At 41.8% G+C, this 15,345-nt stretch overlaps 1 protein-coding gene and 1 non-coding gene across 4 annotated transcripts in view; one reads left to right on the top strand and one right to left on the bottom strand.

Moving 5' to 3' along the window:
- Nucleotides 1-15,345, bottom strand: part of NTM (neurotrimin) — a 1,165,251-nt gene that overhangs the window by 132,566 nt on the left and 1,017,340 nt on the right. The window lies entirely within an intron of this gene.
- On the top strand, nucleotides 10,341-10,446 carry LOC126017050 (U6 spliceosomal RNA). Its single transcript, XR_007498726.1, has one exon. It is a non-coding gene; the product is annotated as a U6 spliceosomal RNA (small nuclear RNA).

Raw genomic sequence — 15,345 nt, 5'->3', positions numbered from 1 at the left:
GAAACACAACAAGAATATGCTAGACCTGAAAGATAAATGGAAAAAAGAGGCCTAGTAGATATATACAGGACACTCCACCCCCAGAAGGTCTGGATACACATTCTTCTCTAATGTACATGGGACATTCTCCAGGATAGACTCCATGCTAGCACATAAAACATACCTCCATAATATCAAGAGGATAGAAATTTTACAGGCTACCTTCGCTGACCACAAGGCCCTGAAATTATATGTGAACTACAAAGGGACACAGAAGAAAAACATTAATACCTGGAAGTTAAGCAGCCTAATACTGAATAACCAGTGGGTCCGAGATGAAATCAAATAGAAATCAAAACCTTCCTAAAAACAAATGACAATGAAGACACAAGCTATCAAAACTTATGGGACACAGCAAAAGAGGTACTAAGAGGAAAATTTATAGCTTTGCAAGCACACGTCAGAGAAGAAGAAGGGGCATACCTGAAGAGTTTAATGACGCCGCTCATAGAATTAGAAAGTACTCAACAAAAAGGACCCAAAAAATAGGGAGACAGAAAGGAAATAACAAAGCTAAGAGCAGAAATCAATGAAGTGGGAAAACCAAAAAACAATCCGAAAGATCAACGAAAGCAGAAGTTGGTTCTTTGAAAAATTAAAAAAAGATTGATAGACCACTGGCAAAACTAACAAAGAAAGAGAGAGAGAGAAACTTGATAACTCTTATTAGGAATGAAAAAGGAGATATCACTACTGATATGGTAGAGATCCAAAGGGTAATCAGAAACTACTTTGAGAAACTCTATGCCACTAAAAAATAAAAAACCTGGAAGATATGGATAAATTTTTTGGACACTTATAAACTTCCCATGGTTGAATGAAGAGGATGTCGCATATCTAAACACACCCCATCACTATTGAGGAAATTAAGACAGTAATCAAATGTATGCCCAAAAATAAAAGTCCAGGCCCAGATGGATTTACTAATGAATTCTTTCAAACCTTTTCAAGAGGAACTTCTACCAATCCTGACAAGACTCTCTCATGAAATTGAAAAAACAGGAACACTTACAAATAACCTTTCACCTTGATACCTAAACCTGACAGAGATGCTACAAAAAAGAAAATTACAGACCAATATCCCTGATGAATACAGATGCAAGGATCCTCAACAAATTCCTGGCAAATAGGATTCAATGCCTCATTAAGAAGATCATCCACTACGATCAAGGAGGTTTCATCCCAGGAATGCATGGAAGGCTTAACACCCGTAAAATCTATCAACATAATACATAACATCAACGAAAAGAAAAATAGAAATAACATGATCATATCAATAGACGCAAAGAAAGCATTTGATAAGGTCCAACACCCATTCTTGATAAAAAACTCTCAGCAAGATGTGAATGGAAGGAACCTTTCTCAATATAGTTAAGGCCATCTAACACAAGCCAGAGGCAAATATTGTCCTCAGTGGAGAAAAACTGAAAGCCTTTCCTCTAAATTCTGGCACAAATCAAAGCTGTCCTCTCTCACCACTCCTATTCAACATAGCACTGGAAGTTACTCGCTATTGCGATTAGGCAAAAAAAAAAAAAAAATCCAGATAGGAAAGGAAGAAGTCAAGCTCTCACTGTTTGCAAGATCACATGATACTCTACTTAGAAAAACCCAAAGACCTACCAAAAAGATTCTAGAAACAATAAACTCATATAGCAAGGTGGCAGGTTACAAAATTAACACACAAAAATCAATGGCCTTTCTATATACCAATTTTAATAAGGAAGAAATGGACATTAAGAAAACAACCCCATTCACAATAGTGCCTCAGAAACTCAAATATCTTGGAATCAACTTGACTAAAAATGTGAAGGACCTATACAAAGAAAACTATAAAACTCTGCTCCAAGAAATAAAAGAGGACACGCAGAAAAGGAAACACATACCCTGCGCATAGATTGGCAGGATTAACATCATTAAAATGGCAATACTTCCCAAAGCATTGTACAGATTTAATTCCATCCCTCTAATGATACCCATGACATTCTTCAAAGAAGTGGATCAGGCATTTTTGAAATTCATTTGGAACAATAAACCCCTAGAATAGCTAAAGCAATCATTGGGAAAAAGAACATGGGAGAAATAACTTTCCTCAATTTTAAACTATACTACAAAGCAATAGTTGTCAAAACAGCATGGTATTGGAATAAAGACAGGCCTTCAGATCAGTGGAATAGGCTTGAATACTCAGAGAATGTTCCCCAGACATACAATCACCTAATTTTTGATAAAGGAGCAAGAAGTCCTAAATTGGGCAAAGAAAGCCTCTTCGACAAGTGGTGTTGGCACAACTGGCTAGCCAGTTTCAAAAAATTGAACTTAGACCCCCAGCTAACATCATGTAAGAAGGTTAAATCCAAATAGATGAAAGACCTCAATATCTAGACCTGAAACCATAAGGTATATAGAACAACATATAGGTAAAGCACTCCAGGACATTGAGACTAAAGGCATCTTCAAAGAAGAAAACTGCACTCTCCAAGCAAGTGAAAGCAGAGATTAACAGATGGGAATATATTCTAAACTGAGAGGCTTCTGCACCTCAAAAGGAATAGTGCCCAGAAAACAAGAGCCCCTCACTGATGTGGGAGAAACTATTCACCCAATACCCATCAGATAAGGGGCTAATCTCCAAAATATACAAGGCACTTACAGAACTTTACAAGAAACAAACATTTAATCCATCAAAAAATGGGGAGAAGAAATGGACAGACACTTTGACAAAGAAGAAATACAAATGGCCAAAAGACAAATGAAAAAATGCTCCACATCACTAGTCATCAGGGAGATGCAAATCAAAACAACTATGAGGTACCACCTCACACCCCAGAGATTGGCACACATCACAAAGAATGAGAACAAGCAGTGTTGGTGGGTATGTGGAGAGAAAGGAACTCTTATCCACTGCTGGTGGAATGCCATCTAGTTTCAAACCTTTATGGAAAGCAATATGGAGATTCCTCCAAAAACTGGAAATCGAGCTCCCATACGACCCAGCTATACCACTCCTAGGAATATACCCTAGGACACAAAAATAGAATAGAAAAATCCCTTCCTTACTCATATTCATGTGCAGCACTATTTACCATAGCAAGACTCTGAAAACAGCCAAGATACCCTTCAACAGATTGAATGGCTAAAGAAACTGTGGTACATATACACAATGGAATATTATGTAGCCGTCAGAAGAGATGAAGTCATGAAATTTTCCTATACATGGATGTCCATGGAATCTATTTATGCTGAGTGAAATAAGTCAGAGAGAGAGAGAGAGAGAAAGACGCAGAATGGTCTCATTCATCTATGGTTTTAAGAAAAATGAAAGACATTCTTGCAATAATAAATTTCAGACACAAAAGAGAAAAGAGGTGGAAGTTACAGCTCACCTCATGAAGCTCACCACAAACAGGGATGAGTTTAGTTAGAGAAATAACTACGTTTTGAGCTATCCTAATAATGAGAATGTTTGAGGGAAATAGAAAACCTGTCTAGAGTACAGGCGGGGTTGGGTGGGGTGGAGGGAGATTTGGGACATTGGTGATGAGAATGTTGCACTGATGATGGGTATTGTTCTTTACATGACTGAAACCCAAACACAATCATGTATGTAGTAAATTTGTTTAAATAAAAAAAAGTGATAAAAAATCATTCTTGCAGAAAAGGGGTCATGCCACTGGATTTGATAGGTGGAAACAAATGGAACTTAGCTCTTCCCTAACATATATCACTTGCTGGTGCATAAGATTTAAGGCAGACTTGAAAACCTGTGGACCCTCCAAACAAGTGATAATTAGGGGTAGAAAGAGAAATTGAAGAGTTATTCCTAGATTAGCCCTTATATTCTTCCCATCTCATGTGAAATCTAACCATAGAGTCTGGTAATTAAAGGCATGCCCATGATACTAAGCTCGTCTTTTGTTTCTAGTTCTCTATCATTTACTTGTCACCATGACCTTGACAATGTCATTCCCTCAGAGCACTCTCCTTGACCTGGGTCAAGTTGAAATAACATTTTTTCCATTACCATACAATCTCCAGCTAAAATTTGAGTTAACTGTCTCTCACTGGAACTACTGGGGTTCATATCAGCATTCTCCACTTCTGGTATTTTCTATAGTTAATTATTTCTGGTTGATTATTTTGTTTTTGACACTAAAATAAAAACTCCATGAGGAAAAAAAAGAATATTGTGGGTTATTTTTTTTTTGTCTCTGCTCATGTCTCCAATGTTCAAGACTGTAGGCCTCTAATTCAGAGGGGGGATTAAGTTAGTTTTTGAGTAAGGCAAAGAATCATTGAACAGTGAATTGTCTATGAATGAGATTTCTTGGAGGGCAAAATTCACATAACCTTCTCTATTTAGATTATTTTCTAGAATGGAAATCCATATCTCTTCTTGAAGCCTTTTTAAGTTTGAGAACACATGATGGAACAAACCAATTAATGGAGTGAAAGATGAGGCAGAGAGGAGACATTTGTTTTTCACTATCATGCAGAGAACTAGTCAAGTGCAATTCAAAGGAATCAAGTGCACCATTCCATTAGTGGCAAAGCATTGCACCTCCTTTTTTGGGAGCTGGACTGAGTCAGAAGGAGAAATAGGGGAATAACCAAGTTCGAACTCTTGCTGTTTTACTTTCTGATCAACGAACAAAAGGGGTGTGCTTCCTAGCCAGAAAAATGGGCATAAGCACAGAGGAATATAGTCATTTTGGGGAGAAATTCATGGTCCAGACTGTCTCCCTGTGAAGAAATGGCAGCAATCCTTGACTTCTGTTTCCAAGGAAAGAAGTGGCTGGCAGTGCAGGAGAAGTAAGCACTGAAAGTGAAGGAGTGGGTGTCCTGCAAAGCTAAGCTGGTAGGAATCTGTAGCTTTGGTCTTAGAGGAATGAAATGTTGTTCTGCTCCCATTGGCAAAGCATTTTATGCCACCCAGATAATGAAATCCCCAATGCTAACCACAAGGCATGGAGTGAAATGAAGAAGAGTAGATCATATAAAAATTCAGCCCACATAGGAAGCATGAGAATGAAGACTGAGAATGAAAAGCATAGTTTGTTTTTTTTTTTTTTTTTTTTTTTTTTTTTTTTATAAAAAACATGGTGAGGAAATGATAATGTTTTAAACAAAACTATGTCAAGTCAGAGGACAGCTGGATGTCTGCCCAGAGTCACAGTTCAAGGAGGCAGAGAGCGTGGAGCAAATTAAGGGCTTTTCATGGAAGGGGACACATCTAAGTATGTAAGAGAGGTCATTTCTCCCTACTGGGGCCATATCCTTAGCTCAGAGAAGCCTCATGCCAATATTCAATAAGAGGTTTTTTGAGGAGAAAGAGGCTGAAACTATCACAAGGCATGACCTGGTCTCTGAGTGGCCAAGAGTGTGAATGAACTGGCCAAAAATGCTATCGAAATGTGAAATGTGAACACCCCCCCCCAACCAGGGACCATCAGCTTGACCTGGAAGAAGGCAGGAAACAATGGGAAAACCACAGAAACATGCAAGCAGCCATGGATGAAAACCAGCAAGTGGGGGCCAGAGTGCTATCACATCAGGTAGGGGATTTGCCTTCCACGTGACTGACCCGGGTTCAACCTCTGCAATACCATATAGTCCCCCAATTTGCCAGGATCAATTTCTTAGCACAAAGTCATGAGTAACACCTGAGCACCACCAAACATGGACACAAAACAAAGCAAAACAAAGCAAACTACAAAAAACCAGCAGGAAGCCTCATAACTTTTAAGAATACAGACTATGAAGGCAAAAGACTTAGATGTATTCCACCCCCCCCTTTGGTTATGAAGTAGCAGTGCTTGCCTCTAATTTTTGTGTATTGGTGGTTAGAATGAAATTGAAGCCAATTCATTAGGAGCACTTGTGAAAATACCCTAGCATGTCACTTAGGCAGAGTGACTAGCATATATTCTCTAGCAATGACTCTCCTAGTTGAGAATATGGCATGATACACTGAAATTTAGGCAAGATTTAGGGACTCACACTAAAACTGGGGTTAATATCATCCCTGATGCTGCTCCAGGGCAGTTTTTGAGAATTATTATGTATAGAGCAATTGGAAGCCTATGCATTGTCAACCCATGTTCAAACCCCAACATTCCATATTCCCATGCCTGCCAGAAGTAATTTCTGAACACAGAGACAGGAGTAACCCCTGAATTCTGTTTAATGTGGCCCAAAAACAAAAACAAAAATTCTTTTGTCAGTCTGAGAATATGTGATTTTTGGTCCCTCAATACATGGTTCGCCCAGATTGTGTAACAGTGATCTATAAATATTGTTAAAGAATACATTTCTTCCATAGCATTGTATGAATGATTCTAAAATTTTCACTGATCTCTAATGAAGGATGAAACACCAGAAAGATTATTCAAAGGGCTGACTCCAGACCATGCATAACAGGAGACCGAATTTCATCCCTGGCGCCATCTACTTTCAGAAATGTGACGTAAAGAAGATGAGAAATAAGGGGATTTCTGCAAGCTAGCCTTAATATAAAAGAATGTAGCTGTTCAGAGACTTGTTATCCCTGCTCTTATGAGTGCAGGATAAGCTGAAGAGAACGTCATCCAGGCCAAAACAACACCCAATCTGGCCTTACAAACTATCTAGGTTAATAGTTGCCATAAGCATTGCAACCACTATATTATACATACCATCTGATTTAATGATGCCATGAGCATTGTAACCACTATCCTTGCATGCCATCTCAATTAATGATGTCCATGTACCTGGTGACTGAAGGTCTTAACATACTTTCCAGTTGCTGTAATGCCTAGAGCAATAGTAAAGCTGTATTACCCACATTCATTTCCTGCCTAAAGCTTGCCTTTAAAATCCCTTGTCCCTACCTTCAATAAACAAAGTCTCTTGCTCAGAACAAATACTTGCCTGCGATGTCGGGTCTGTGGCTTGCAGTCTTACTTCCTCTTCCTGAGTCCAGCCTTAAGGGCTATGGTCTGGAAGAGACTCTTACCCCCCCCTTCATTGGCCTTGTCGGTGGGAGTGGGGGGGGCTCGACCAGAGCACTGACCCACAAATGCAGCTCCTTTGGTGGCTTGAAGAAATAGAGCTGGACCCCAGCCCACTTCTCTACTCCCACTGAGCGCTTGTTGATGAAAGAGGTGAGTGGATAGATCTGTATCATTCAGTGGTTAATCAGATCCCACACTAATTCTCTAGTTTGCATGTGTCAGCAAAGAATGTATTATGCTTCAAAGTGTCCGAAATGTAGTGTTCTAATGGGCTGGAGGATATTTTGGTAGTAACTCACTCTTTAGAAAAATCATCACTCAGGGGCTGGAGCAATAGCACAGTGGCAAAGACCATTTGCCTTACATGCGGCCAACACAAGACGGACCCGGGTTCAAGTCCCAGCATCCCATATGGTCCCCAAACCTGCAGGAGTGACTTCCGAGCACGGAGCCAGGAGTAACCCCTGAGTGCCACTGGATGTGACCCAAAAACCAAAAAAAAAAAAAGCATCAATACAAGATAAATCAATATTCAAGGGACCCAACAAGAGGTCCCCTTTGCAGTGTTAGTGACCTTAGCTTGCTTGGCAATTTGAGGTTGTATGTAAGACAGAGTTCTAAAAGCCTGTACAAGACCTTTAGAAGGGTGTGATGGCAAGGGGATTTTGCAGTTGAAGTGAGTATGGAGGGCACACGTAGAGGTCTTTCTGGACCTTTCTGTTGGGTACTTTTCTGAGGTTAAATTCTTGCCTTGGGACAGTGGGGGCTTCCCCCGAAACTCCGCCACCTTAGCATCTGATAGGCCAGTACTGGTGGGCATCTGTGGGGCAGATGAGCCAATCTCCTTGCTTTTATGTTTTCTTTTTGTTCTATACAGACAATTGTGGCTGATAATGGTCACCAAGTCTGGGTATAAATAGCCCTAGACTCAGGAGATTGTGGGGAAGAAGGCGTTTGCAATATCTGGCTTCTGCAGACATCAGATTTTACAACGTTTTTAAAGATTTTAAAATAATTGGGTAAAACCACAAACAACGTCTGTGGTCTGCACTCCTGCCCTTGCTTTTGAGATGGAGACTTGCTTTCATATGTTCTCAATTCAAGCACATTGAACTCATTAATTTCCCACTAGTCTTTTTATGATTTTTCTCTTCTTTGAAGTAGGAAGTTGCACAGCTCTAATCTATTGCTCAAAACCAGATCATAAATATTAAATTTACAAAAGCTCGTATTGACATTGGCAAATTTGCCCTAACTGTATCCATTTCACTGTAATTTTGTAGTTATAGAGAATACTGACTTAAAGAGAGATGTACATGTCTTCCTGGGCTTGCTTCCTTCCAAGCTTGGTCTGTGCTGAAATCTTATGCATGACAAGTTTCTGGATCACTTTGCTTCATGCCTGAGGTTGTACCCCAGGTATCTCTTTATCATAATAAATTGCTTTCTCAGTCTATGCTGGACCTCATACCATATGCTCTGCTGCTCTTTGGGACAGGAGATCTGCCACTTCCCATTATGATGCAATTTTTTTTCTCCCACCATCAATGACCACTGTAATATATTTTGCAATAGCAATTACTGAGCCCTCCTGGGACAGCTACTTGAGCTGTTCGGGGAATTTTAATCAAGCACCTATGTTAATTAGAAAATGGTGGGGGTGAGAGGGGTGCTGATTAAGCTCTTTTAAATATCTCCCTATCCTGGCAATCTACTGTGTTGGAGCTTTTAAGAGGATTCAACCTTTGTAGAGAGAAGAATTTAAATGCCCTCCCCTTGGGTTCTCATCTGAGTGGTGGGAGTGGAGAGGAAGGAAGAGTTACACACAGAGGATAGAAGGTGACATAACAGGGCATATACAGTGCACTCTAAGGAAACCTGCATTGTTCATCCAGGACCACATTGAGTTGTCTCCATGTCCATACTGAACAGGCCTATTTATCTTCACTCTGCAGAAGAATATTCTAGTTGGGATGTTGGAGGTTGACCTGAAGCAAAGAGACTTGTCTTAAAATTTCAGTGTATTTAGAGCGGTGGAGATAGTACAGAGGTAGAATGCTTGATTTGCATATAACCAACCTAGTACTGTGTACTGAGTACTGCGAAGAGGGATCCTGTAATACAGAGACAAGAGCAAATCTAAAGCAAAGTTGTGTGTGGCCCAAACACTGCCCTGCCACCAAACTTCTTTCCATTTATTTAGAAACATGATATGCTCTCAAATGAAAATTATGTAGAGAGCTAAAACTCTGGTGCTTTATCCTACACTAAAGTCAAGTTTTGTTTTCAGTAATTTACTAGAAACACATCATTTATCAAAGGAGATAATGGGCCAGAGAGGGAGAGAAAGTAAAGGGATTAAGGCATTTTCCTTGCCCCAAATCAATGCTGGTTGCTCCCTGGCATCCCATATACTCCCCTGAGATTACTGAGATTAATCCCTGAGCATAAGGCCAGGAGTAAATTCTGAGCACTGCTGGGTATAACCCCAAATCAAAATCAATCAATAAATTAAAAGGATAAAAATAATTACTGAGTTTACAGCATTCAATATTTTATATTCAACCATAAAAAGGGTATCCCTCAGTCTCCCAACTCCCTGAGAAAGCAGGAGGGCCTAGGGCAATGGGCATCCTAAGAATCACCAGGAATGCAGACACTTGCCTCCAGGGGCTATAGGGTCTCAAAAGAAGGGAAGTTGCCCAATGTCTGGAAAGAACTTCAAAGGTTTTCAAACCAAAACATGTGAGCATATTCTGAAAATAAGCAGATTCCCTCAATGGGTGCGTGTGTCTGTGTGTGTGGTGTGTGAGCGTGTGTGTGTATGTGTGTGTCCGTGCGCGCTTGTGTGTGTGTGGACACAGAGGCTCAGAGTGCCAATGGTTGCAAGATGATCAGATTGTTTATAATAGGCAGAACAAATGAAAAGTCTCTAATGTAACCCTGGAAGCAGAAATATGAAGAGATAAATACCTCTTACAACCATCATTCACTGCTACAGGGACACCTAGCTAGTGGGTACCAGAGGAAGAAGAATTCAACTCCATTTAGACTAAGAGAGGATTGAAATCCAGTTGGGTCCAAATGTAGGGAGGAGTCAAATCTAGTTGGGCCTAAGTTTAGGGAGCAATCAAATCCAGTTGGGCCTGCAACATGGAGTAGGATTTAGATCCAGTTGAGCCCAGATCTTGAGGAGGATCCATATTTAGCTGTGCCCTGGTCTTGGAGGAAGACTCAGGTCTAGTTGGGCATGGGTCTTGGAGGATTCAGATTTTATTGGCTGTAGGTCTGTAGAAGAATTAAGATTTAGTGATCGCTTCAGCAGCACATATACTAAATTGGAACGACACAGAGAAGATTAGCATGGCCCCTGTGCAAGGATGACATGCAAATTCATGAAGCGTTCCATAATTTAAAAAAAAAATTGAGATTTAGTTTGTGTGTGGGTCTTGGGGAGAATCCAGTTAGGTCTGGCCTCAAAGCCACTTTCAGAAAGAGTTTCTACCCTCCAAACACACACAAGTTCTCTCAGATGGTGTTCATTATGGAAAAGGATGCCTCCTGAGAGATAAAGGCCCCAAAGGACCAAACCTATGTGAAAGTAACCTCCAGGCACCAGACAGAGAGGGCTATAGAACTATCCTAACTGTACCCTGTCTGTAAGATACAGGGAGAGCAGTCAAGAGTGCCACCTGCTTGCAGGCCCACTTCTGGTCTGAATCAATGGGTAGGTGCCATCTAACCTCTTCAGGGGAAAACAGGCACCAGAGATTGCTCAAAGATAGAGCCTAAGGCCTGTCCAAGGGCCCTCATACTGAGGACTAAGGCTGCTCCCAGTTTTTAAATTTTCCATGACTGGAGATTTAATCACCTAGTCTCCTCTTGGCTATCTGCAGACTAGATTTATAACCCATATTAATTAATTCCAAGACCTGCCAGTTGCAATGCGATTGCACATTCTCCAGAATAAGCTCGAGAGATCTCTCCAAGTTTTCTCTCTCTTCTTTGTTCTCTTTTTGAATCCCCTCCTGCTGCTTGTCATCTGTGGGCCAGAAGATGCACTATTTTGTTTTCTTCCCTCCAAACTCACCTGCTCTTTATAGGAGAAGTTTTTCCCACTGCCATTCAAATGATCCCTGGCCCATGGGACCTTAGGACACCCATGCTGACAAGCTTCTCATTAGTGCAGGGTGCTGAGGCAGCCTATGGCACACTGATACTGACACTTATTCACAGAGCTGTCACCGGAGTCATGGATCTGCCAACTCTGCTTGAACTCAAGCAAAGGTTTCTCATGGCAATTAGTGCCTCAGGGTCACTTTTGGCTAGAAAGAAGGGTCTAGACGACTGATGGGCATAAGAGTGTGAAAATGACTTTTAATGGCGGAAGCATGGGCCACTGAAAAAGAAGAGTTTCTACCCAGGGCTACTTTGCCTTGACCAAGGTATGCTTCTTGAAACTTTCCAAAACAAGGCCCAGAATGCCACTGAGCCTGTTTAACATGGCCAGCTGGAAATGTCCAGTGGGTTCTGCTAGATAGGCAGCAGTGAGCACTCCAGGGGGAAAGAGGTTTCCACTGAATCCAGTATGAACCAGTCACACTCAACTCTGGAAGATGGAAGAAAAAAAATCATCCTACTAACTGCGTGGACCTAGAAGAAAATATCCCTGGGACACTAAACTGGGTTTCAGCACTCTTCTGGGCATGAAACATGGTCTGGTAAGTCACCAATTCAATACAAATGCTTAGAGTGGTACCCAATAAGCATGGCTACTTTTCTCCTTCAATCTTAGAAGAATCTAAGGGAAGAACAATCAATCTCTCTCCTACCTAGATTATTGGGTATTTGTTCCTTATTTAAAGTCAATTTCTAAAGCTGGGGAGAAAGTACAGGTATTAAAGTGCTAGCTTTGTATGCTGCTGATCACAGTTCAATTCTTGACTCCATATGTAGATCCCTGAGGACAGCTAAGCGTGATCACTGAGCACAGAGTCAGTAATAAGCCATGAGCAGAGCCAGTTGTGATTCTTTAATAATAGTGTTACTATTTATAATTATTTCAACATATAAACAATATAGAACTTCATGTGAAGTTGGACTATTATTCCTGACAACATTCAGAATGGCTTTAAAAATGCAGGAAGCAAAATAAATGCAGGAAGCTTTGGAGGTTTGGGCTCAGATATGAAAGGGAAGAACAAGGCACCTGAAGGAGCAGATAGTCCAGAATATTAGGATAATATTTGCCAAATATGGACTATTTGGCATATTTTAGTAATATGTCAAATAAATCCATTGGAAGGGGGTTTCATTAAGCATCTGAAGGCAGTTTAGAAAGACCCTCCTTCAACATCACATGTGAATCTTCTCAACCTCTACTTAAATTAAGTTCAAAAAGAGTTTCTTCTTTAAGGAAAAGGGGATCCCTGGTAAGCACCCCTCAAAATTTTCCCAGCTCTTATAGAAACATCAAAACAGAGCTGTTCTGGGGGTATCAGTAGCCATATAGCCAGAGGGTAGAGGGCCAGGGAGGGCAAACAGAAGGACTGAAGCAGGGAATCAAGTCACTCTGGATGTGTTTTCATGTTGTTTTTTTTTTTTTTGTTTTGTTTTGTTTTTTTTTTTGGTTTTTGGGCCACACCCAGCGGTGCTCTGGGGTTACTCCTGGCTGTCTGCTCAGAAATAGCTCCTGGCAGGCATGGGGGACCATATGGGACACCGGGATTCGAACCAACCACCTTAGGTCCTGGATCGGCTGCTTGCAACTCAAGCACCGCTGTGCTATCTCTCCGGGCCCGTGTTTTCATGTTAATGGACATTGTGTTGGGAGGCAGAGACTCAAAGCTAAGAAAAACAAAGAACTCCCCAATCAGAAATGAGTAAATATCTATGAATGGCTCAGAGGTCCTTCCAGAGTCTCCCTAACTCTAAAAGGGCTGCAGGGGATTTGTATTTGGCCTTGTTTTGGGGGAAGGTTCATTTTTAGTGTAGGCGAAGATTGATGGAGGCCTATGCATCCAGCTGAGTGGGATACTTGATCACCCCAGTTTCACCCTCATTTTTCTATTGGTTGTTCAGGAATGTTTACCTGGAACATCACCAGGAGTAATCCCTGAGTATTTCTGGGTAGGACCCCCAAGTCCCCTACCCTCAAATCAGTGATTAGAAAGGCATATTCCTATAGTGGCACAGAACCGATGCAGAGCCTGACACACAGTAGGCCTTGAGCTTTTGCCCTGGCCTGGACATGGAATATTTTTCAGACTCCTACAAAACAGAGAGATGCAATTGGAAAAAGGAAGGTTGATGACATCCTCAAGATTGGCCAAAGCACTTTGCCTAGGTCAGGATGGATTCAGTAACTTGAAGCATATGTACCCACAAAGGCAGAACACACACAGACACCTCAAAAGACCTGCCTCTGGAGCCTCTGCTGGCATGAACTGGATCTTTCTGCCCCTCTTGAAGGAGTCCCAAATCTGTTATTATTGGTGGAAAATAAGCTGCCATTTGGAACTATTTTGAGGGGGAAATGAAGGTCTTACGGTTAAAGGTTTCTAGCAGACGTGGCCCCGACCCAGTGACTTCTCTGATCTTCCATCAGTCACTGGGAAGAAGCATTTTAGTGGGTCCCAAGGTGATTAATTATTGCTTGGTGTGTCTCATCAGAATAAATCTGGGCTAGCTTTTCTGGACTAAGGATCAAGGAAAGGTTGTTCATGGAAATTATACTCATCCACAGGTGGATTTGGTTTTCCAGCTCCTTTCCCCTTCCATCCTGTTTCCATAGCAGCTAAAACCTCAGGACTAGGAGCGGCGTCTGGCCTACCTCAAAGAACAAACACTGGGGACATGTGTCAGCTGGTCACACCTTCTGGACTTGGAAGCAGAGAAGGGGTTTCAGGGAGGACTGGATGTCAGCAAGGAGAACAGAAGGGGAATCTGAGGGCAGAAGGAAGACAAAAGGAGTTGAGAGGAGCAGGAGAGGAAAGAAAATTAGGAGAGGAACTGGAAGCAGAAGCATTCCAGAAGTTATATAAGAAAGGAAGTAGATGGGCCCGGAGAGATAGCACAGCGGTGTTTGCCTTGCAAGCAGCCGATTCAGGACCAAAGGTGGTTGGTTCGAATTCCGGTGTCCCATATGGTCCCCCGCGCCTGCCAGGAGCTATTTCTGAGCAGATAGCCAGGAGTAATCCCTGAGCACCGCTGGGTGTGGCCCAAAAACCCAAAAAAAAAAAAAAAAAAAAAAAAAAAAAGAAAGGAAGTAGAATAATGAATAAAAAGAGGACAAAAGGATAAGACAAAGTCAGAAAATGTACCATGAAATAAAAGGAATAAGGGAGGGAGAGCTGAAAGAGAGAGAGAGAGAAAGAGAGAGAGAAAGAGAGAGAGAGAGAGAGAGAGAGAAGAGAGAGAGAGAAGAGAGAGAGAGAGAGAGAGAGAGAGAGAGAGGAACAGCATAGACACACCAGAAAAAGGACAAAGAAGGGAAGGGCCAGGATGAGGAAGAGAGAAAAGAGAGATATCAGAAGATGACAGGGAGCCCTGCACCAAAGTAGGAGGACCAGAGATTTTGAACACAGACAAACCATCACACCCAGGTTGATAGATGTTTTGTAGACTTCAAAGGAACAGGCTGTTCTGGTGTCGAGGCATCTGGGACTTGACATTCCTTGGTGGTAAACAGCACATCCGCACACTCATCAAGTCTGTCCATTTGGATGGCCTGGGCTAGGTTCCATCACTAATGAGCCTGTGCCCAGCTGCAGCCCCCTCCATGACTAGATACCCTTACCCATGGCAGGTCACTGCAAATGTAGAGCTTGGCAGAGAGGTGCATGCTCTCACTGAACCCTGGCTCCCTACAAGTGATGGCTCCCAGGACCCATGGCCCAGGGCCACTCCTGAGAATCCAGGCCAAATGCACAGATGATGACATACTTTCTATTATAGGGCAAATGGCCAATGTACGAATTTTCCTTCTGGGACCTGTGCATAGATTTTAACTAGCTGATTCTATCTTATCCATTATTAGTTTTTCTTAATTCAGTGGTAGGCCTTTGGGCCTACCTCACCACGTGTAGGGGATATGTGATGCAGGAAATTTAAATCGGGATCTCATGTGTGAGAATGTCTCCAGCCCAAATATGTTTTGTTGTTGATGTGGACACTTTGAAATGCTGTCCCCTTCAGGAACCGAGGACATGACCAAGGTTGTGCACAACCCTTGACGGGAACTCCTGGGGGTGTTTACATAAAGAGCATAGCTAGCCCAAAAGCATGGTCTTCTGGGGAGAGTCTAAGTTTAGTG

This window comes from Suncus etruscus, chromosome 8, assembly GCF_024139225.1.
Source record: "Suncus etruscus isolate mSunEtr1 chromosome 8, mSunEtr1.pri.cur, whole genome shotgun sequence".
Lineage (NCBI taxonomy): Eukaryota > Metazoa > Chordata > Mammalia > Eulipotyphla > Soricidae > Suncus > Suncus etruscus.
This window is presented reverse-complemented; position numbering and strand designations above follow the sequence as displayed.